The sequence below is a fragment of the Molossus molossus genome, unplaced genomic scaffold, assembly GCF_014108415.1.
Source record: "Molossus molossus isolate mMolMol1 unplaced genomic scaffold, mMolMol1.p scaffold_m16_p_21, whole genome shotgun sequence".
Lineage (NCBI taxonomy): Eukaryota > Metazoa > Chordata > Mammalia > Chiroptera > Molossidae > Molossus > Molossus molossus.
In genome coordinates, this window is record NW_023425357.1 from 10,228,880 (window position 1) to 10,251,892 (window position 23,013).

At 45.7% G+C, this 23,013-nt stretch overlaps 1 protein-coding gene across 2 annotated transcripts in view; it reads left to right on the top strand.

The window, feature by feature from the left end:
• Window positions 1–23,013, top strand: part of SIPA1L3 (signal induced proliferation associated 1 like 3) — a 225,288-nt gene that overhangs the window by 41,611 nt on the left and 160,664 nt on the right. The window contains exon 1 of one of the 2 annotated variants that reach the window (XM_036274267.1): window positions 19,617–19,747. The exons of the other annotated variant lie outside the window; for it this stretch is intronic. The gene's annotated coding sequence lies outside the window, so the exon portion shown is untranslated. Of the gene's footprint in view, window positions 1–19,616; window positions 19,748–23,013 lie in introns of those variants that run through there. 2 annotated transcript variants of the gene reach the window in all.

A 23,013-nucleotide genomic window follows, 5' to 3' on the forward strand; every position in this document is an offset into this window, starting at 1 on the left:
TTTTTTTTGCTCTGGCCGGTTTGGCTCAGCGGTTAGAGCGTCGGCCTGCGGTCCAGAGAGACCCGGGTTCGGTTCCCGCTAAGGGCATGTACCTCGGTTGCAGTTTGTCCCCGGCCCTGGTTGGTCGTCCGGGTGGCAGCCACTCGATGTGTCCCTTTCATGTCGATGTTTCTCTCTCTCTCTCTCCCTCTCCCTCCCTCCACTCTATCTGTATAAAAAAAAATGGGAAAATGTCCTCGGGTGAGGATAAAAAAAAAAAACAACTTTTTTTTTGTTATTAGTGGGTCTCTAGCAATTACATATGTATCTTCTCATATGTCACCATATACTTCAGATTAACACTAAAACTTAGTACTAGTTAAATATAGAAACTTTGCTCTACAATAGTTGCATTTTATTCTCCCTCTTTTGTTATTATTGCCAAGTATATTTTTTTATGTTACAGACCCCACAGTACAGTTTTGTAATTGTTTTATGAAATCTTATATTTTTTAATCAGTTAGGAGAAGAAAGGGGAAAAAATTAATGAGTCTTTTTTTAATTTATTTTTTATCCTCACCTGAGGACACTTTTTCATTTTTTGTTCAGATAGAGTGAGAGGGAGAGAGAGGAAGAGAGAGAGAGAGAGAAACATCAGTGTGAAAGGGACACATCGAGTGGCTGCCTCCCACACGACCCAACCAGGGCTGGGGACAAACTGCAACCGAGATACGTGCCCCTAGCAGGAACTGAACCCAGGTCTTTCTGGACCACAGGCCACGCTCTAACCACTGAGCAAAACTGGCCAGGGCATGAGTCTTTTTTTATTTACCTATGCATTTATCTTTTTTGCTGTTCTTTATTTCTTCTTGTCAGTTGGAGTTACCATATGGTGACATAAGAAGTCATCAGTACCATAGGTCCTTTCAGCCTATAGGACTTCCTATAGCGTTTTTCTTCAAATCAAATCAGGTAACAGTGAATTCACTCAGTCTTCCTCTGGAGCTGCCTTTATTTCACTTCAATTTTTGAAGGATAGTTTTGCTGGATATAGAATTCTTATTTGATGGGATTTTTTTTTTCTTTTAGCATTTGAAATAAGTTATTCTGATGCTTTCTTGGCTTCCATTGTTTTTGGTAGAAAAAGAGCTGTCGATTACATTGATGCTCTCTGTGCATAATAACCTGTTCCTCTTTTCCTACTTGAAAGATTTTCTCCTTGTCTTTGTCTTTCAACAACTTGCCTATGTTGTATCTAGATGTGGATCTCTTTTTATTTTATGTGGAGTTAGTTGGACTTCTTGGACTTGTAGACTAATGTTTTTCATCAAATCTGGGATGTTTTAGCCATTTATTCAGATTTCTTTTTTTGTTCTTTCTCCTCTCCTCCTGGGACTTCCACTGTGCTTATGTTGATAATCCTGCATGTCTTTAAAAGTCTGTTTATTTTTATTCACTTTCTTTTCTGTTTCAGATTGGATAAGTTTTGTCGATCTATCATTAAGCCCACAGGTTTTTTTGTTGTTCTTTTTTCTTCTGCCACTTCAAATCTGATGTTGAACCCCTCTAGTGAATGTTTTATTTCGGTTATTATAATTTTCAACTTAGGAATTTCATTTTAAAATATTTTCATTTCTTTATTGTGTCTAATTCTTTAAACATGATTTCCTTTAGTTTGTGAACATATTTCTAGAGCTATTTGAAGTCTTTGTCTGTTCAGTTCAACTTCTGGGCCCTCTCAGAGATAATTTCTATTAACTGCTTCTTTTCCTGAATATGGGTCGCACTTTACTGTTTCTCTGTGTCACAATTTTTTGTTGTTGGAAGCTGCACATTCTAGATCACATATGTAGCAACTCTGGATTCTGATTCCTCGACCCTCCCCTTGTTGCCTTTTTATAGTTGTTTTGTTTTGTATTGTTTGCTTGTTTGTTTAATGACTTGAGTGGGCAAATTCTTTGGGGTTTTGTCCCTCTCCTATGGTATGGAGACTGATGTTTTTGCTCTTGCCGTTTTTTTTTGTTTGTTTTTTTTTAAAGAAAACCTTGTCTTAATTTTAAGTGTGAGTTACTAGGGGCTGCCCTTGGTTCAGTATGGTTTAGTGGTCAGCTAATGCTTGATCAGAGGTTGTGCTGAAAATTGGAGCCAACAAGACTTCCACCCTTTGCCATTGGATCTGTGTGTGGGCTGGGGAATATTTTCAAAGTTGAAGCAATTTATGAATCTGCTGTAGCTATTGCCTTCTGCCTGGCCATCTGCTATCTTTGCACCCTCCTGAGGCCTCATGTTCAGCCAGGGATGTGTGGATAGCTAGGGCCCTTTCCAGTCTCTCTGGATCTTGCATGAAGCCTTGTGTATCAGTTTTATTGCTGATTCTGGGGAGGAAGAATTTTCTGAGTTCCTCATTTCTCCATTTCAGAGGTCTGGTTGGCAGTTTTTACTTCTGATTTTCTCTTTAGCTTAAGACATACCCAGAAGTATTTACAACTTTACAAATTTCAAATATGTAACCTTGGCTATACATTCTGATCTATTGGGGAACTTTAAAAGTTGGATTTGTGTCTTTTTTTTTTTTTGTTAACTACATTTTACTTTTTATTATGAACAAATTGTAAGCATATGGAAGTAGAGCATATGTTGTTATCTATCATGACCAATCTTGTCTCATTTATCATCTGACTTCGCCTGCCGCCTTCCTGTTATTTTGAATTGTTTCACCCACAAATATTTATTATGATGTTCTAAAAGGAGAAGGTCTGTATTCTTATTTTATTAAAAACAATTTTGTTGAGATATAACTGACTTATAACATTATATTAATTTTAGATGTACAACACAATGATTCGATGTTTTTATACATTGTGAAATGATTGCCGCAGTGAGGCTAGTTAACCTCTGTCACCGTCCATAGTTATATTTTTTTTCTTGTGATGAGAACGTCTAAGATCTGCATTATTTACAATAGGCAAGATACGGAAACAACCTAAATGTCTTTCAATGGATGAATAAATAAGAACCTGTGGTATATGTACAATGGAATATTACTCAGCCATAAGAAATAGAGTCTTGCCATTTGCAGCAACATAGATGGACCTCAAGGGCATTATAGTAAGTGAAATAAGTCAGAGAAAGACACATATCGTATGATCTCACTAATGTGTGGGGTCTTTTTTTAAAAACTGATACAAAGGAAAACTAAACTCATAGATATAAAGAACAAATTGGTGGTTGCCAGAGGCGAGATAGGGGGTGGGCAAAATGGGTAAAGGGGGTCAAAAGGTACAAACTTCCAGTTATAAAACACAAAAGTCATGAGAATGTAATGTACAGCAAGGTGACTATAGTTAATACTGTATTGCATATTTAAAAGTTGTTAAAAGACTAGATCTTAAAAGAGAAGGTCTCTTTTTAAAAATACAACCACAATACAATTATTATAGCTAAAATAATTAATAGTAATTCAGTAATATCATCAGATAGACTTAGGGAACTTCAAAAAATAAAATGCCCAGTTTAATAAGATCAGACTCTCTGAGGTGGGGGGGTCCAGACATCAGGATGTATTAAACTCCACAGGTAACTGTGCTGTGTAGCCGAGGTCAAAAACCCTTGAATTAGATTTCTCTTTGTCCTTTTCCAAAATTGTTCTTCATTTCTAGTTTAAATGCTTTAGAGTCAGAGTAGTGTGATAGCAAAGATTCTCTTTTAGAGGTTTGGAATTTTCCTTTTCTTTCCTGACTTAGGATTTGTTTTAATGAACATTCAGTGGCTATTTTATGAAGACTGAAACTCACCTATTTTCTGGTAAAAGAGTTTTATATTATAAACCTTGAGGACTAAGTTGCTAGTTTGTGTTATTCAGATGCTCTCTAGCCCTGCTTTTGGCTAACTTCACATTACTCTCTTAAAAGGAGAGAGAGACTGTGTGTGTGTGTGTGTGTCCCACAGTGATTATCATGTTGTCACTTATATTTCTACTGGTTTTTGTTTTAAACCTTTAGATTAATATTTCCTTTATAACTTCAGCCATGGAAAGTGGAGGAAAAACAGCAGCAGACTGTCATCTCTCCACCCCCAGTTTCTCCATCTCTGAATCCTTAATTGCAGTTGGAAAGTGTTCTGATACCGGTGTCATCACATGTGTTTGCTGATATCAGGTGCCGTTCCCATCCTTTTATACTAGGCCGTGTCTCTCCGCGGGTCATGCTCGGGGCCAGCCTTCAGCTGTGCCTTCAGTACGTCTGGATGTTGCCACCTCCCGCCCACTTGGAAAGCACCTGCTGCATTTTTGATCTTTGAGTGCGGGCACTTTGGGGAAATGTGTACATTACAAGCAGCAAGCTGTGATTTAACACCTGATTTTCGTATGGTCTGGTGTGTGCTGGGCTTGCTCTCCACCCCCTCTGGTAGGACCATTTGGTCTAGACACATAGTCCCCCAACTCCCCTGCTGTGTGAGCCACAGCTCGTTATTTTTCCCAAAATAAGTGCTAATTGGTTTTCAGTTCCACTTGGATTTTAAAATGCTGCCCACTACAGCCTTGGTCCAGAAACACCGATGTGTTTGAAATAATGTTCCTCAGGAGGAGGAATCAGCATTGCAAGGAGCTGGCTGGCTCTGCCCTTCCCAGCTTGCCACAGTGGCGTGGGCCTCTGCCAGCCACGTGCGCCACCTCGCTCAGGCTCGGTGACAGAGGCTTTGCAGAGACTTGCCTGTGATGGCAAGGACAGGTTTGGACAGAGCTCCCTTTCCTCCACCAGTGGAGAGCAGTGGGGCCTTGGTCCGGGGGTAGGGGTGGGGGGCTGGAGGAATGTTATCTGATCAGCATGGTGGGTCATGGACTCCTGATCTAGGACCCAGGACTATTCTTCTGGACGATTCCTGCCAGAGGCCCAACTCCCTGTGCGTTGCCCATCTGGACCTGCAGGAGGGAGAGGCTAGATCGTGTGGTGCCAGCCATTTGCGGTGGGGAGGTGATTTGGGTCTGCCTCCAGCTTCTCCAGTGTTTTCCTGCACTCACAGTGCTGTCTAGGAGTGTCCCCCTCCGGGTCTCGGGTCTGCCTCAGAGGCCTGCCCCTCCACAGCTGTTCTTGTCCACTGTCCTCGTCGGCCCAGGCACTGGGGCAGAGGGGGACAGACGTCAGTCCTGCAGACGGAGAACAGAGGCACATGGAGGGCTCAGGACTTTCTAGACCCTGGGTGTGGGGGAGTGGTTCCCACGGGCCAAAGGAACAGTGCAGTGGTTAGAAGCATGCCCTCCCAAGGTAGACAGACCCTGTGCATCCCACTGCTAGGGAATTTGGTCCAGGTGAGCCACACCCCTCCAGGCCTGTTTTCCTCTTCCCAGTGGTGGTGTGCTAGGACTGCCGAAACAAAGGACCACACAGCGTGGCTTAAATGACAAAATATTTTCCCACGGTTCTGGAGGCTGGAAGTCCGAGAGCAAGGTGTCTGCAGGGTTGGTTCCTTCGAGGGCCCTGAAGTGAGTCTGGTCCACGCCCGTCTCCCAGCTTCTGGGGATTAGCCGGCAATCTGGGCCTTCTTGGCTTCTGCCGATTCGCCTCAATCTCTCCATCTTCACACGGCGTTTCCCGTGTGCACGTCTGTGCCCGCATTTCCCCTTCCTATAGGCACTTCTGTCATATTTGGATGAGGGGCTCACCCTATTCCAGTATAACTTCATTGTAACTTAAATAATTACATCTGCAACAACCCTATCACCAAGTGAGGTCACATTTTGAAGGTTAGGACTTCAACACGTGAACTTTGGCGGGGCATGACCCATAACTGAAAAGAATGGCACTGAGAATATTGTCCGTGCACTAGAGTTGTTCGATGATTAATTCATGTACGTAAAGCACTAGCTCAGTTCCTGTGAGTTAGTAGGTGCTCAGTAAATATTGGTCTTGTTAATGGGCTCTGAGGACCCCGCCTCTCACTGGGACTGTCGCCGCAGCCTTCTCATTGGCTCGCTGCTTCTGCTCTTGCCCTCTTTGTTTCATTGTCCAAATATAGAAATGAAGTCATGGTATACCTCACACGTACACCCTTCAGTGGTTTTCATTTTTAGCAGTCAAGAAATCAGGGTTACAAGTAACAGGAAACCCAACCCAAACTGGCTTAAAGAAATTGAGAAATTATTGGCTTAATATAATTGAAGTTCAGGGGTAATCTGCTTTAGATGCGGCTTGATCCAGAGCTCTGATAATGTTATTCCCAATACCGAGTCTTTCTCCTTGACCTCCCAGTTGGTTCCTCTGAGCTGTTTTTACTCATAGCAGTTCTGACACCAAATATGTGGATTTTTCCCTCATACCAACCAATTCTTCAGCTTTCTGGATGCTAACTGGGTGTCTTAGACTTCAGCTCAATTCTGACACTACCTGGAATTAGTGCAGGCCCCGCAGGTTAAGGTTCAGTTCCACAAGACTGCCCCCCCATTTCAGACACCAGTTGCCACCTGTACTTCTCATCAGCTGGGTCCAGTGACCTCCGTCCTCAGGTTTGATAATTTGCTAGAAGAAATCAGAAGTCAGGGAAACACTTCACTTACATCTACTGTTGATTATAAAGGATACAGCGCAGGAACAGCCAGACGGAAGAGATGCCCAGGGCGGGGTGTGGGGAGAGGCCCAGGGCTCACATGAACTTGGAGCTCGCCACGCCCACCGCACCTCCACGTGGCCACCAGTCTGGAAGCTCTGCACCCCGGCTGTTTAGGGTTTTATGAGACTTTGCTGTGCAGACACAACTGAGTAAATCGTTGGCCACTGGTAATTAACTCCGTCTCCAGCCCCTCTCCCCTCCTGCAAGTCCTGGGGTGGGGCTGACAGATCCCACCCTTTGATCTGCAGCACTCTCAGGACCGCTCAGCCAAGAGGCTCCTCATTAGCATCAACTCAGGTATGCTTGAAAAGAGGCCTGTTATGAGCAACACAGGGTGTTCCTATCACCCTGTCATTCAGGAAATTCCAAGGGTTTTAGAGGCTCTGTGTCAGCAACGGGGGACAAAGACCCAAATGCGTACTTATAACAGTTCCAGTCTCAGGCTGTTCTCTGGTAGTTATTAGATGATTGCAACAGTTGTGGCCTCGAATGATGAGGTTCAAGTCCAGTGGAAGAAGAGGGAAAGAGCCCTTTTTGAATGTGGGGACCTGTAGGAAAATTCTGAGGTTTGCCCTGCATGCCCTGTCACTGTGACCAGGGAGGGCAAGGGGCCTTGATGGGCAGTTAGGCCTGGGTCTGGGCCGTAGCTCCATGGGCATCTCATGGCCCAAGAGGGGGCTGATTTGGGCCCCAGGTGAAAATAATGTGCTTTGTGGGAAGAGACAGTAGATACCAGTAGGGAACAGATAACAGTTATTTACTAATATAGTCTTGTAGTTAAGAGAACATCCAAAAATCCTTGCTGTGGCCTACAAGGTGGCCCATGATGCCCTCCCTGCCAGCCACTTTTTCATTTAGTTTCTCAAACAAGCCAAGCTTTTTTCCTACCTCAAAGCCTTTGCATATGCTCTTCCCTGTGCTTAAAATGCTTTTCCTGATAGCTGTTCTTCTGGTCGTCGTCTTCTCATGCCTCAGATCCCAGCTTAAATATCAGGTTTTCTAAGAGATCCCCCTGGACCATCCTGAAGCTAAACTTGGCCCCTGTTATTCTTCCCTGGCAAACCTTCAGAGCAGTTATCATAAAATTTAATTATATGTTATGGTCGCCTTGATGTGTTTAATGTCTGTCTTCCCCACTGGGTTGTAGGTCCCAGGAGGTCAAGCCCAGGCCTGTTGTTTTTTTCTTTTCCCCTCCCATCATACTAGGTGCTGAAAAAAAAACCCCCGACATACTTTATTACATGAATGTGATGGGAGTGGAATGGTTTACTCATTTAACATTATTCTTAGCCTGTCATTGAACTGGAGCAGGAAACAATGGCTGGTTGGAAGTGTTTAAAAGCCTGGCAGTGAAATTTCAAAGTGAAAGTTTTACTAGTAGATTAAAGGAAATAACATGCTTCAGCCATATTTTTATGGGTCCATTGGTATTAACGATGCCAAAGTGACCTTCCTTTTGGAGTCTTGGGGCCAGTGGCGATGGTACATCTCCTAGCAATAAAAACATTACCATGTTAACTAGAGGACGGTGATTAACACATATTTTTTAATTAGCCTGTTACTCATCTAAGGAGGCCAAGGAGTGGGAAGCTAAGGTCAAGTGTTGAGCACTGGGCTATTCAAATACTTCCAAGGAGCTACCTGTCCCACGCTGCTGCCACCGTTCTGAGTCTCTGCCGTCCACCAAGGATCCTGCATTTGGAAGCCTGATTCCAGGTTGTTCTCTTCTCTCCTGAAGCCACTCTGTGCCTCTCAGAGCAGAGTTAAGAAGTCACCAAACTGGCACGACAGCCAAGGTGGCTGACCGTCCTCTCCTGCAGGAGAGGGGACACTCAGAGGTATGGGGCTGCATCTCATGGAAGAGTCAGTTTAGGCCTCGTTGGGTAAAACAAACACTGGAGAGTCAGGTCTTAATCTTCTCTTAGGAGGATGCTGGACGTGAACTGAGCGTAGGTCTGGCTGCCGTGACAGACCTGGCAAACAGTGGTGTAAGTGAGGGAGCAGGATGTGGTTGAGAGTGAGCAGTTCAGGGCACCTAAGTGTTAGGGACCCGGGATCCTGCCATCTTGTTCCCCGTTGCTGGGATGTTGGCCTCATCTGCATGGTCCCAAATGACTCCCCGCCATTACCATGTATGCATTCTGCTCCATGGGAAGGGGGATGTGAGAAAAGAGGGTACCACCCCTTTCTCTTAAGGCAGTTTTTTGTTTGGTTGGTTTTTTAAACCCTCACCCAGTGATATTTTTCCATTTATCTTCAGATAGAGTGGGAGGGAGGGAGAGAGAAACATCGACATGAGAGACACATCGACTGGTTGCCTCCCACACAACCCCGACCAGGGCCGGAGCGAACCGCAACCGAGGTACATGCCCTTGACCGGAATCGAACCCATGACTCTGGTCCACTTGCCGACACGCTAACCCAATGGTTCTAAACCTTCCTACTGCCGCAACCCTTTAGTACAGTTCCTCATGTTGTGGTGACCCCCAACCATAAAATTATTTTTGTTGCTACTTCATAACTGTAATTTTTCTACTGTTATGTCTTAGGCCACCCCTGTGAAAAGGTCATTCGACCCCCAAAGGGGTCGCGACCCACAAGTTGAGAACCGCTGCCGAATCGCTGCGCCAAACTAGCCAGGGCAGGAGTTCTTTCTTTTTTTTATTTTTTTGACAGATACTTTACATGCCATAAAATTTACCCTTTGAAAGTGTGCAGTTTAGTGTTTGTTAGTGCATTCCCAAGGTTGTGCAACCACCGTCGCAATCTAATTACAGAACATTTTCATCACCCCAAAAAGAAACCCTGAACTCATTCAGTCTCCCGTCCTTCCTCCTCTCGGCCCCAGGCATCTACTGATCTACTTTCCGTCTCTGTGGAGTTGCCTCTTCTCCGCATTTCATGTAAACTGAATAATGCAAAATTGGCCCTCTATGCCTGCGTCTTCTCTTGGCGTAGTGTTGTTGAGGCTCAGCCACGTCGTGGCGTGTTTCAGTCCTTCGTTCTCTCTGTGGCTGAAGGATCCTACATTGTATGGCTCTCCCGCTTTTTATTTATCCATTCATCAGTGGGTAGGTCTTTGGATTGTCTCCACTTTTTATTATTATGAATAATACTGTTTGTGTACAAGTTTTCGTGCAGACACGTCTCTCCGTTCTCTTGGAGAGGTGCCTGAGAGCGGAACTGCTGCGTCGTGAAGTAACTGTGTTTGACTCTGCAGAGAACAAAACAGAGGTTCTTAACATCTGTGTGCCACAGACTCTAACATCTGCTTCACACAATCATATTCTAAAATTAATCAAACATGCAGGATTGCAAGGTAAGCCAATCGTGTTGAAGTACAGTTTTTGAAATGTTAAGAAAACAAATTTGTGACATAGTATGGCAGAATCCAGCGACAGGTCTAATAACTACATACTTTCAGAGTACTTAAGGGCATGAATACTATTTTTAAATGTTTGTAAGAACTGTATAATGTGATTATTTAAAAAAACCCGTGGTTTCTGTTGGTGAGAAATTCATAGGTGTTGTGAATACTATTGTGGTTTGCCTATAGAAATGCTGAATTTTAATTATAGGTTAGTGAAAATAAAGAGGTATCCCCCTTAAAAAATTAATTGAGCTCCTGAATTCTGTGACACTTCAAAAGGGTGACTCAGAAGTAGTACAACCTCTCCTACTCCCAAGCCATTGTTCTGATCATGACCACATCTCACTTCAAGGGAGACTGAGAAATGTAGTCTTCCCTCACCTCAGTCACGCTCCTGGCTCAAGGGTAGGAGTTCAGTTATTAAAGAAGAAAGGAGAGCCCTGGCCGGTTTGGCTCAGTGGTTAGAGTGCCAGCCTGCAGACCAGAGAGTCCTGGGTTTGGTTCCCGCTAAGGGCATGTACCTCGGTTGCGGTTTGTCCGCCCAGGTTGGGGTCGTGTGAGTGGCAACCACTCGATGTGTCTCTCTTACATCGGTGTTTCTCTCTCTTCCCCCTTATCTCCCTTCCGCTCTATCTGAGGATAAATGCACAAATGTCCTCGGGTGAGGATGGTAAAAAAAAAAAAAAGAAGAAGAAGAAAGGGAGAATGGGTATTAGGGGACAAGAAAAAGACAATATTACATTGTACCCCGTACAGCCAGTTCCCCTTCCCCCAGGTTCAGAACACGTGTTCTTCCTTCGATAAGCACCTGCCAAAGGAGTTGCTTTGCTTTTAGAGGCCCCGTTGTATGAAAAACGTGTGTGTTGGAACAAGAGAATGCTGCTCAGAGTGAGAGCTGCATGGTGGTGAACACCTGAGCCTGCCTGAGAGGACACATACGCTCGAGTCCCCGCTCTCATGCACAGCAGAGCAAGGCTCATGGAGGGGAATACCGGACATCTGTTCTGTTTCAAGTACCTGTCCATATTGGGAGTTTCGGGGGATTGCGAGAGGGTCAGATGCGTCCTTGAGTATGTAGGAAGGAAACAGTTTGATGCAGTATATTTGGACCTTTTTTCTGCACTGTAAGATGTGTGGTTGGCATCTCAGATGACTAAACATGGACGTCCTATGGGAATGCTTGAGTCTAAGCATCAGAACTCACTTTTGATTACCCAGGGCCAGTGAGGGACTGTTTTGTTGGCTCAAAATCCAAGGTCAGCAACAAAGAGAGAGGGCAGCTTAGGCATCAGTGGTAGGAAATCGCAGGACATGTATGGCCCGCTAGCAAAGTGACCTCCCTGTTGTCTTGGTTGTGGGGACTGAAGAGCAGTGATACTGATCACAATGATGGTAAGAGCTTGTCTTTTTTTTTTTTTCCTAATTCTCACCTGAGGATATTTCTCCATTTATCTTCAGACTGGGAGAGAGAGAAAGGGAGAGAGAGAGAAACATCAATGTGAGAGGGACACATCAACTAGTTGCCTCCCACACGACCCCAACTAGGGCCAGGGATGACCCGCCACCAAGGTATGTGCCCTTGACCGGAATTGAACCCATGATTCATTGGTCCACAGGCTGATGCTCTACTGCTGAGCCAAACCAGCCAGGGCAAGAGCTTGTCTTTATTGAGCACATACTATATGCCTGGCTGTATTCATGGGTGAACTTATTTTACAGCGACCTTATGACCTAGATCCTACCATGTCCCCATTTTCCTGATGCACGGTGGTTAATTGACACCCCTCCCCCCCAACATCATATATAGTTATTTTCAGCAGAGGTGAGATTTGAACACAGAGGGTCCGGCTCTGGTTGGTACTCTTATTTAATTAACCTCAGTGTTGCTGGGAGGGTGTGAGGTGAAATGCAGGAGTAGCAAGTCTGGGCAGAGGAGTTGGTGTTTACTTTGATGCTCTCATTTCCCCGGTGTTTATTTTTAATGCCCACGTTCGTGCTTCCAGGACTGTGCCATCACAGACTCTCGTCCCTCTGTTCTGTCACCCGGTGGCGCACCCACTCCCTCGGTTCCACCCCTCACATGCTCAGGTGACCGCTGTGCTCTTTTGTCTCCCTCAGTTCTAGGCCAGCCTTTCACCCTGGTTTCCATTTTAAGAGCCAGTGTTTTTAAAAGTAGTTGATGTGTCACTCAGCAGATATTCACAGTGCCCACAGGTGCCTGTTCTGGGCCACCAGGCACAAGCCACTGTTACGCAGTGCCTGTCATGGAATTGCCAGTCTGGAGGGGAGGCAAGAGACTCAGACACCCGACAGATACCTTCCCGGGCTCTGGTTGCCACTGTGATGCCCTCCACAAAGGGAAAAGACAGGCTTGGGGCGCGTTGACCTGTGGAGTGCAGGGCTGACCCCGGGGCGGGGGGTGGGGGTTCTGATGAGGCCTGCGGCAATGGTGAGGCCTGAAGCTGAATGGAGAGGGGAAGCAGACCATCTCCAGGGCCAAGCGGAGAGCCCTAGACACTGTCGTGACCCCCAGTGCCATTGCACCCTGACGAGACGGCCTACATCGAGGCTTTCCCACCTACCAGCAAGTCACATAGCCTGTGGGGCCCAGTTTCCCGAGGGGAGCGCTTTTAGTCATGGTGCCCACTTCGTTGGTGGCTGTGAGGATTGAATGAGTTACTATATGTAAGACGCTTAGGACAGCAAAGTCTCCATGGGTCTAAATAAGTAATTAAAACTTGAATGTTGTAGGACTTAAAACAGCTCAGCAAATCAAAGAACCCAGCCTGGGGCCAGAATCTAAGTGAGTTTCGAAAGTGCTCCACAGGGTCTGCCAGACGTGGGAACTTGGTGTGGGGTCAGGGATGCAGCCACTGGATACCACCCCCCAGGAGGCGTTCGAAGGATATGTGGGTGGTTTGATCTCAGAATGAAGGAGAGGGAGCACTATAGGAGCTTGGGATGGGGGGCCCAAGGATATTAAATGTTCCTCAATACAGAAGATTGGTATAGTAACAAAGGATTGTTCCATCCAAAGTGCCAGCAGTAGCCTCTGGGGGTGGGCCACCAATGTATGTCCTGGGCTCTGCCTCCTCCTCTCTGTCTCCCGTTAGAAAGATGGCTGCTCTTGCAGATGCAGCTGCCCCCAAATGCCCTGACCACTGATTCTGCCTCCTAAAATGTTTATAAGCTGTCCCTGCCCCATAGCATTTGGAAGCACTGCGGCTTGTCTGGCAGAAAGTGTGAAACCAAATAAGTAGTCTGGTGTATCGATCAGGGTGCTTGTGTTGCAAGCAACAGAAACCAGCGTGGGCTCCCTGCAGCAAAAGTAAAACTTAGAAGCAGCTCTGGGGCATCTCGACTTGGGTGTCCAGGGCCACGTCGTTAGGGACCTGCCATCCTGGTGGCAGAGGGGGCAGCAGTGAAGAGCTCTGACTCTGTACCTGGCCTGTTGGCCAAGCATCCCGACCTCATCACTTAGTCATAAGTTTCCCAGCCTTTCTGTGCCTCTGTTTTTCAGTCTGGGCTAAGAACAGGAGGCTTGCTGTGAGATGCAACAAGTTGATACTTGAGAACGTTTAGGACAGAGCCTAGTACAGAGTATATGGCTAGATAAATATGAGCTGCTATTTTTATTTTACTGCTCTTATTATCACCATTATAATTTTTATCAGCAGTTTGAAATTCAAATTCTTCAAGTAACTGATTGGCCTAGCTTGGGTCATGTGAGTGGGCAGGGTCCCCCACAGGAATTGGGGAGAAATGGTTGTCCCCAGGAAAGTGGGCTCTTGTCACCAAAAGTTGGCGCAGAGACACCAGGCAGGCCCAGGTACCAGATGTCCTCTATCCTCAGTAGTTTGGCCCAGTAAATGTTGGATATTTGCCTACTTTGTGCCATGGCTTGAGCTGAGCACCGAGGACACAGAAGAGACTGGTTTTCTAGCTCCCTTCCTGACAGACCTTAAAGTTCAGAGGGAAACAGCTGGAGAATGAGGGTCCCTGTTAAGACCAAGTGTCTAGAACAATGCCTGGCCCGTAGGAGATCAGTAAATAATTTGTTGAATGAATAAGCCAATGCCAGAGGCTTATGGGAACAGACAACCAAAGCATCTACTCTGTGGTCCTGTGTGTGTGTGTGTGTGTGTGTGTGTGTATATTTTTTAACTCACCGGAGGACATTTTTCAATTTTTTGTTCAGATAGAGTGGGAGGGAGAGAGAGAGGAAAAAAACATCAACATGAAAGGGACACATTGAGTGGTTGCCACCTGCACGACCCAACCAGAGCCGGGGACAAACCTCAACCAAGGTACGTGCCCTTAGCGGGTACCAAACCCAGGTCTCTCTGGACCACAGGCCGCTCCAACCACTGAGCCAAACTGGCCAGGGCCCATCAATATTTTAAAAGAAGCTCATGTTGCCTGGCAGGTGTGGCTCAGTGGTTGAGCGTCGACCCATGCACCAAGAGGTTGCCAGTTCGATTCCTGGTCAGGGCACATGCCCAGGTTGTGGGCCAAATTCCCAGTTGAGGGCATGCAGGAGATGGTCAGTTAAAGTTCTCTCTTATCGATGTTGCCATCATTCTCTCCCTCTCCCTTCCTCTTTCTCTCTAAAAAAAAAAAAAAAAAAAAAAAAAAATCAATAAAGAAAAAAATAAAAAAAAGAAACTCATGTTTGTACCTGCAGCCTCCAGAGTGAGGTGCAGAGGGGTGTCCACCTGCTTGTCCTTGCACACAGCAGGTGTTTCATATATGGCTGCGTAGCGATCTCGTGAGTCCATGGCCTAGCAGTGTGAAGTCAGGGACAGACCCAGCCTTGGGGAGCTGGCTTTGTGAACAGGATGCGGAGACGTGGCTCCAGGATGCATCTCTGTGGAATGCGGTTGCTAATACAAATGAGCTTCCTCACGTCACAAGGCATCTATTATGTGGACAGTTGGATGACTCGCCCTGCAACTGGGCGGGCTCTCAAGGGGAATTTCATAGCCGCAGTTATGTTTCAGGCTTCCCTTCAGAGACGGACTTTTTCCCATGAATGACTCTCAGTAAGAAAGATAACAATAGCCAGCACTGTCCAGGTGCCTGACTACGGCTCAGAAGGATTAACCCAGGGAATCCTCACGACAGCCCGTGAGGCCAGTACTAATCCCCAGGGTGCTGAGGCTCAGAGAGGAAAAACGACCTGCCTGTTGGATTCACAGTGAGGGAGGAAGAGAGTCGGGGTTTTGGCCATGACCTCTTACCCTAGAGCTTGGGCTCTTCATACACAGACTTCTTTCTCTCTTCAGTGCTAACTTGAGAACATTTTATTAATTTGCACTCCCTTCCTTCCTTCCTTCCTTCCTTCCTTCCTTCCTTCCTTCCTTCCTTCCTTCCTTCCTTCCTTCCTTCCTTCCTTCCTTCCGGAGGGTGGGAGGGCGAAAGAGAGAGAGAGAAGAGACACAATCGATTGGTTGCCTCCCGCACGACCCTGACCAGGGCCAGGACGAAACCTCAACCGAGGTGCATGCCCTTGACCGGAATCGAACCTGCGACTCCTTAGTCCGTGGGCCGACACTCTAACCACTGAGCAAGCCAAACAGGGCATGGTCCATTATTTAAAAGCAATAAAGTCAATTTTCTTCCCATCCCTGTTCCACTGAAGCAGCCACTGTGACTTGTTTCCTTTTAGAAAATCTCTGTGTACAACAAACGCGTGGATGGGGCGGTCGCTACAGCCAGGGCGGCAGCCGACGCCCACGGGCCACATACCACTTGCTGCCTGTTTTTGTATGGCCCAGGAGCTAAGAATGGTGTTTGTGTTTTTTAGTGGTTGACAGAAATATCAAAAGAACATTTCATGGCATGTAAAATGTATGAATTTTGGGTTTTAGTGTCCATGAATCATGTTTGAGGGGTACAGCCACGCTCAGTCGGTTGCGTGTTCAGCGGCTGCTTTCTCACTGTACGGCGGCACTGAGTGGTCGCAGCCCAGACCCTGTGGTCCCCAGACTTGAAATATTTACTATCTGGCTCTTTGCAGGAAGGTTTGCTGACCCCTGCACTGTGTCTTAGAGCTCTTTTCTTGCACGGTGTTCTCTCCCTCCTCACCCATTAGTTTTATTTCGTGGAAACTGAGCCCAGCTGCGAGCTGTGGGCCATGCGCAGGTGTGTGGCCAGAGGTGGGTCAGTTGGCGCATCCACTCGTGCTCACTGGAAGCATGTCTCAGGCACCAGCTGCGTGCAGGCCCCTGTCTGGCAGCCAGAGCAGGTCTGGGCCTGCCCTGGGGCATCCGCAGGCCAGTGGGAGAGTGGGACATGACCCCACAGTCCCACGGGTAGGTGTATCCAGGTCTGCAATCACCGGCCTTCTCCGACCCGCACCTGTTACCCCTGCTTCATTTTTATTTGTGATGCATTTTTAAAAGTAGGTCACGCATTAATATGCTTCAAAAGGCACTTCTGTGTGTGTGCCTGTGGGCGTGTGTGGAGACACACACACTGACTGGTCTCCCCTGGCCCTCTCCCTGCCCACCTGGTTCCCCTTGAGGAGTCATTTGTATTGGTTTCTGGCATATCCTTCTGTTTTTCAAAATACAAGTATGAATACCTATTTTTACCTTCCCCTCCTTTCCTGTCCAGAATGTAGCCTGCTCCACAGCCTGTCCTGCACTTTGCTTTTATTTTATTTACCTAACAGCACATTTTGGAGAGCTCTCTTTATCCAGTTGAGTGGCTTCTTCCAGAGCAGAGGGAAGGCCTGTGAGCCTGAAACAAGGGAGGAGGGGACTGTCCTGGCTGTGAGGGACTGTGGCCTTGATTCTAGGAGCTCCTGCACGTGGGGTTCCGCTCTGTTTCCTTCTGTGCCCTGCTTTTCTCTGTGGCCAGGAACATGTGGCCTCTATCACATGTGGCCAAGGAGAGGCCAAGAACGTCCTTGAGAGCAGGTAATTGACTGTGGTTAATAACAAAAGAAAATTTCTCCCGGGAGCTGTTTCCGTGGGGCATGATCTGGTGTTGGGTGGAGGGCCCCCCGCCCCCGGCCTCCATGGTTCTTACCAATCATGCGACAAGTCCCTCTTAAAGATAAGTCACCTCTTGTCTTTTCACTGGACACAGTCATGGTGCTAACCAGAGTGGGTGTTTGGAGGGTAACACGCACACTGCGTTGCCAAGTGGTAAGTGCTCAGTGCGTGGCAGTGATGGCTTTGGTTATCTTCGTGGGCTGGCCTGGGCCCACACTTGCATTTAGCTCACAGTGAAGAGTTTTGATTAGGGAGCCCGATCACCTGGGTTCTGCTGTGCTCTCTGCCACTTACCATCTATGTTGGGCAAGTTGCTCAACCTCTGTGCCCCTGACTTCTGTCATCTGTAAATGGAGATCTGCTACCTGCCTCTTGGTCCTGCGCTGAGGAGGAGATGAGTTAACATTTGTATTGCACTTCGAACAGGGCACAGCAAGTAGTGACATGATGGATGCCAGCTGTTCTTACTTTACAGTATGCCCTTTGCTTTCCATCAGGAGTCTGTCCGTAGACTCAGGGGAACCCAACGCCAGTGATGGCCATGCCAACACCACTGCAGGAGAACAGTGCCCTTCATTAACAGTAACACGTCACCTTTTCCAGAGAACACCTTCCGGCAGATACCTGCAGCAAAGCATTGCCAGTGTAGTCAGGAACTAGAATCCCAACAGACTCCCTCCCTTTCACCTGTCATTGGCCGTGTAAAGCCACCTGACCACTCTTAACGGCAAAGAAGGCTGGGAAATCAAGAATTTTCCTAATTGTCTCACCTAGTAGAACACAGATGTGACCCACAGGCATGTTCAGTAAATATTTGCAAGCACACCAACCCATTTACCAATCCAGCCCTCACAAGGGGTTCTCCTCCCAGCATTTTGTACATGTCTGTGTGGCTGATTTGTAGAAAGTGACCCATGGAATGTGGCAAAGCAGCTGGCCCCCAGCCTGAGGTGTTAGAAGAAAGCTTGTGAGGGACACAGTCCTGAAGCCTCTTGAGCTGTATCTATCTAATCAGGGAAACTATTAAACCTCCCAGATCAAAGTCTAAAGGCAGGCTCTGGGAACTGGATCGAGAGCAGCCAGAGAAAGGTTGCAGAACCAGTTTCTTTGGGCTGGGCTGTTTACCTGCTTGTCTACCTAGTGGAAATCCCATTGGCTCCAGAGGCCTCCAAGTCATCTACTCCCTTAGACTGGGCCCCTTTCTGCAGGTGGCTGGATCCCCTGGGCCAGGGAGTGCCTACTGTGTGTCAGATGCTCTCCAGGGTGCTAGAAACAATAAACTGTAACTTGGAAAGATTTCAGGTTTGGTTTTAGACCACCACAATAAAGCTAGTTGCTAATCTTGCTGATAGAGGGACTTGCCTTTGGTTTTAAACAAACAAACAAACAAACAAACAAAAACGTAACATGTGTGAAATTGCAATAAAGTGAAGCACAGTAAAACAAGGTGTGCCCGTGATAGATAATGTTTATTGCACACTCCGTGTGCCAGGCATGGCAGGTAGGTAGGTTAACGCATGTAGTCCTCTCAGCAGATCTGTGTTAGACCCATTACAGATGTGGGGAAAAAACCCAAAAACTAAAGTCTAAATTTCTGTTTAAAACCCTTATTTTACATAATGTTCAGTTTTTTTAAATGATGAATATTTGTTATCTCAGAATAACATGAGCCTTTTTTCATTGATGGCTTATTTTGTTAGCCTGAATTTTAAAAACAAAAAACAACTTTACTTTTTAGAACAATTTTAGGTTCGTGGAAAATTTGAGAGGAAGATACAGAGATTTCCCATGTACCCCCACTCATGCATAGCCTCCCCCATTATCAACATCCGCCATTCGAGTGGTACATTTATTAAAATTGATGAACCTGCACTGACACATTGTTATCACCCGGAGTTTATAGTTTACATTGTGGTTCACTCTAGATGTAGTACATTGTATAAGTTTGGGTAAATGTATACTGATACGTATCCACCATTGTGGTATCATACACATTAGTTTCACTGCCCTGGAAATCCTGTTCCACCCATTCTTCCCAACTCCTGGCAACCACCAATCTTTTTACTGTCTCCAGAAGTTTTACCTTTTCAAGAATATCAAATGATACCTATGTAGCTTTTCAGGTGGGCTTCTTTCACTTAATTATTAGCATTTAAGGTTCCAATGCCCTGGCCGGTTTGGCTCAGTGGTCAGAGCGTCGGCCTGCAGACCAGAGAGTCCCAGGTTCAGTTCCCGCTAAGGGCATATACCTTGGTTGCGGTTCATCCCCGCCCTGGTTGGGGTCATGTGGGTGGCAGCCACTCGGTGTGTCTCTCTCACATCAATGTTTCTCTCTCTCTCTTCCTCCCTCTCTCCCTCCCGCTCTATCTGATGATGGTAAATGCAAAAAATGTGCTCAGGTGAGGATAAAAAAAAAAGGTTCCGCCATGTCTTTTCGTGGCTTGAAAGCTCATTTCTTTCCATTGTCTGAATGCACCACAGTTGATCCATTCGCCTACTGAGTGACATCTTGGTTGCTTCAGGTTTTGGCAATTATGAATAAAGCTGCTATAAACATGTGCATGCATGTTTTTGTGTTGAAATAGTATTCATCTCACTTGGGTACATATCAAGGAACATGATTGCTGGATGGTAGGATGAGTATGTTTAGATTTGTAAGAAGTTGTCAAACTCTTCTAAAATGGCTGTACCATTTTGCATTCCCATCAACAGTGAATGAGAGTTCCCGTTGCTCCACATCCTCATCAGCATTTGGTGGTGTCGGTGTTCTGGATTTGGGGCATTCTAATAGGTATGTAATGAAATCTCATTAATGTTTAATTTGCATTTTCCTGATGATGTGATATGGAGCATCTTTTCATGTGCTTATTTGCCATCTATATACCTTCTTTGGTGAGGTGTCTGTTAAGGTCTTTGGCCCGTTTTTAAATTGGATTGTTTGTTGAGTTTTAAAAGTTCTTTGGATATTTTGGATAGCAGTCCTTGGTCAGATGTGTCTTCTGCAAATATTTTCTCCCGGTCTGTGGTTTGTCTTCTCATTCTCTTGGCATTGTCTTTCACAAAGCAGTTTTTAATTTGAATGAAGCTCACTTATCAATTTTTTCTTTCCTGGATTTTGCCTTTGGTGTTGTATCTAAAAAATCATAGCCATGCCCAAGATGATCTAGGTTTTCTCCTATGTTATCATCTAGTTTTTTAGTTTTGCATTTTACATTTAGGAGGTCTGTGACCCATTTTGAGTTAACTTTTGTGGAAAGTGTAAGATCTGTATCCAGATTAATATTTTTTTGCATGTAGATAGATGTTCACTTGTTTCAGCACCATTTGTTGAAAAGGTTATTATCCTTGCTTCTTAGTATTGCCTTTGCTCCTCTGTCAAGGCAGAGTTGACTATATATATGTCTATTTCTGGGCTTTTTATTCTGCTCTATTTGTATGTTCTTTCACTAGTAGCGCTGTTTTGATTACTGTAACGTTACAGTAAGTCTTAAAGTTAGTCCTCTGACTTTCTTCTCCTTTAATATTGTGGTTACTATTCTGGGTCTTTGCTTCTTTCAATAATTTGCTGAGAGTTTGATTGTGATTAACTTAACTCCTTAGATCAAGTTGGGAGGAACTGATATTTTGACAATATTGAATTTTACTATTTGTGAACGTGGAATATGTCTCCATTTATTTAGTTTTTCTTTGATATCTTTCATCATAGTTTTATAGTTTTGCTCATGTAACTTTTGTACATATTTTGTTAGATTTATACCTAAGTATTTCATTTGGGAGGGTGTTAATGTACGTGGTTTTGTGTTTTTAATTTCAAATCCCACTTGTTCATTGCTGGTATGTCGGAAAGTGATTGACTTTTGTTTATTAACCTGTACCTTACAATCTTGCTATAAGTGCTTGTTTTATTTTTATTTATTGATTTTAGGAAGAAAAGAGAGAAAAACACGGATATGTTGTTCCACTTATTTATGCATTCATTGGTTGCTTCCGGTATGTGCCTTGACTAGAGATTGAACCCGCAACCATGGTGTATCAGGACAGCACTCTAACCAACTGAGCTACCCAGCCAGGGCCTATACGTGCTTATTAGTTACAGGTCGTTTTTGTTTTCAAGTCTTTAGGATTTTCTACATAGGTGATCATGTCCTCCACGAACAAAGACAGCTATATTTCTTCCTTCCCATTCTGTATCTTTATTTTTCCTTTTTCTTTTTTGGCCTTACTGAATTAACTAGGGCTTCCAATACAGTGTTGCAGCGATTTTCAGCCAGCATGCCACAAGAATATTTTTCTTTTTATCCTCAACCGAGGACATTTTTTTTTTCATTTTTTGTACAGATAGAGTGGGAGGGAGAGAGGGGAAGAGAGAGAGAGGGAAACATTGATGTGAAAGGGACACATCGAGTGGCTGCCACCCGCATGACCAACCAGGGCCGGGGACAAACTGCAACCAAGGTACGTGCCCTTATCGGGAACCGAACCCGGGTCTCTCCGGACCACAGGCGGACGCTCTAACCGCTGAGCCAAACCAGCCAGGGCCCACAAGAATATTTAAAACATGTGACACCTGACTTTTTAGTCAGGACCACTAACCTCTTTTACTTAGATTGTCAAATTCAAAAAACACACAAAACAAAACAAAAATGACAACAGCCAACACAATAGCCATCTGGTGTGAATTAATCAAAATTGTACCTTTTTTTGGTCAGATCGGCAAAAATATACCTTTGGTGTGCCACAGAATTTTAGTAATTAGTTTATGTGTGCCATGAGATGAGAAAGGTTGAAAATTGCTGCGGTGTTGAAATGCTGTGGTGAGAGGGGGCATCTCTGCTTGTTCCTGTTCTTAGAGGGAAAGTTTCAAACCTCTCACATTAAGTGTGATGTCATAAAACTGCCTTTTCCCTCATTTGTTCCCCCAAGCCGAACATTGGGAGGACAGGGGCCTGAGTCCACTTCCCTCAGCCGCGTCCTGACCATGCAGGAGGTTTTTCAAACACATCCGAATGAATGAGCGAATGCATGACTCGTGTGGTCCTATGAACAGCTAAACAGACTGACTTGCAGTATCGTCTGAGCAGATGTCAAATCAGGGTTAGAAGCAGCAGAGGCTAGTGATTAAAAGAAGACTCTGGAGCCACATGTTGGGGTACACATCCTGCTCTGCTACTTACTTAGGCAAGGGACGGCGCCTCTCGAGACCTCCGTCTTCTCATCTGTAAAGTGGGGATAATCATAGGACCTGTCCTATGGGGTGGTTGGGAGGGTTAAGTAAGTTGAATTTTTAAAATGGTGGGCACACAGGTACAAGTACAGGAGTCAACTGTTGCTCTTAGGTGTTACTGGTAGTTTTGACCTGAAGAGTAATTGAGCCTTTGCCCTGGCCAGTATAGCTCAGCGGTTAGAGTGTCGGCCCACACACCGAAGGGTCGCAGGTCCGATTCCCGGTCAAGGGCATGTACCTGGATTACAGGTTTGATCCCTGGCCCTGATTGGGGCACGTGTGGGAGGCAACCAAGGGATGTGTCTCTCTCACATCGATGTTTTTCCCTCCCTCCCACCTTCCCTCCCGCTCTCTTTAAAAAAAATCAGTGGAAAAAATATCCTTGGGTGAGGATTAACAAACAAACCAAAAAAAGTGTAATTGAGCCTTTGCTTCAAATATGAGGAGTGACAAGCTCAGTTCCAGGGGAGATGAAGTTCAACCCCTGAGCCTGAGAACCAGTGCTTTCTGTCCAAAAGGGCTGCTCCGCACTGATGTGGAATTGTAAAGTCAGCCCTGATTGGTAAGCTGGCGTAGTACAGAGATGATTAGAATGAGAACTTCTGCAGTTGTGAGAACTGTGTGTTCTTTGTGGAAGGAGCTGGAAGAAGGACACAGCCTGGCTAAATCTCCTGAGAACAATGAGTCACTTTCCCAGATAGGCTCTGTCGCTGCGGTCTCGGGGAGCACTGCATGAGTCCGTGCGGGGTGGGGCAGCGCGAGGCCGAGGGCCCTGCACCGGACCCGATCCTTTCTAAAGTGCTCAAGTTTGATCTTGGGCAAGTGACATGTTT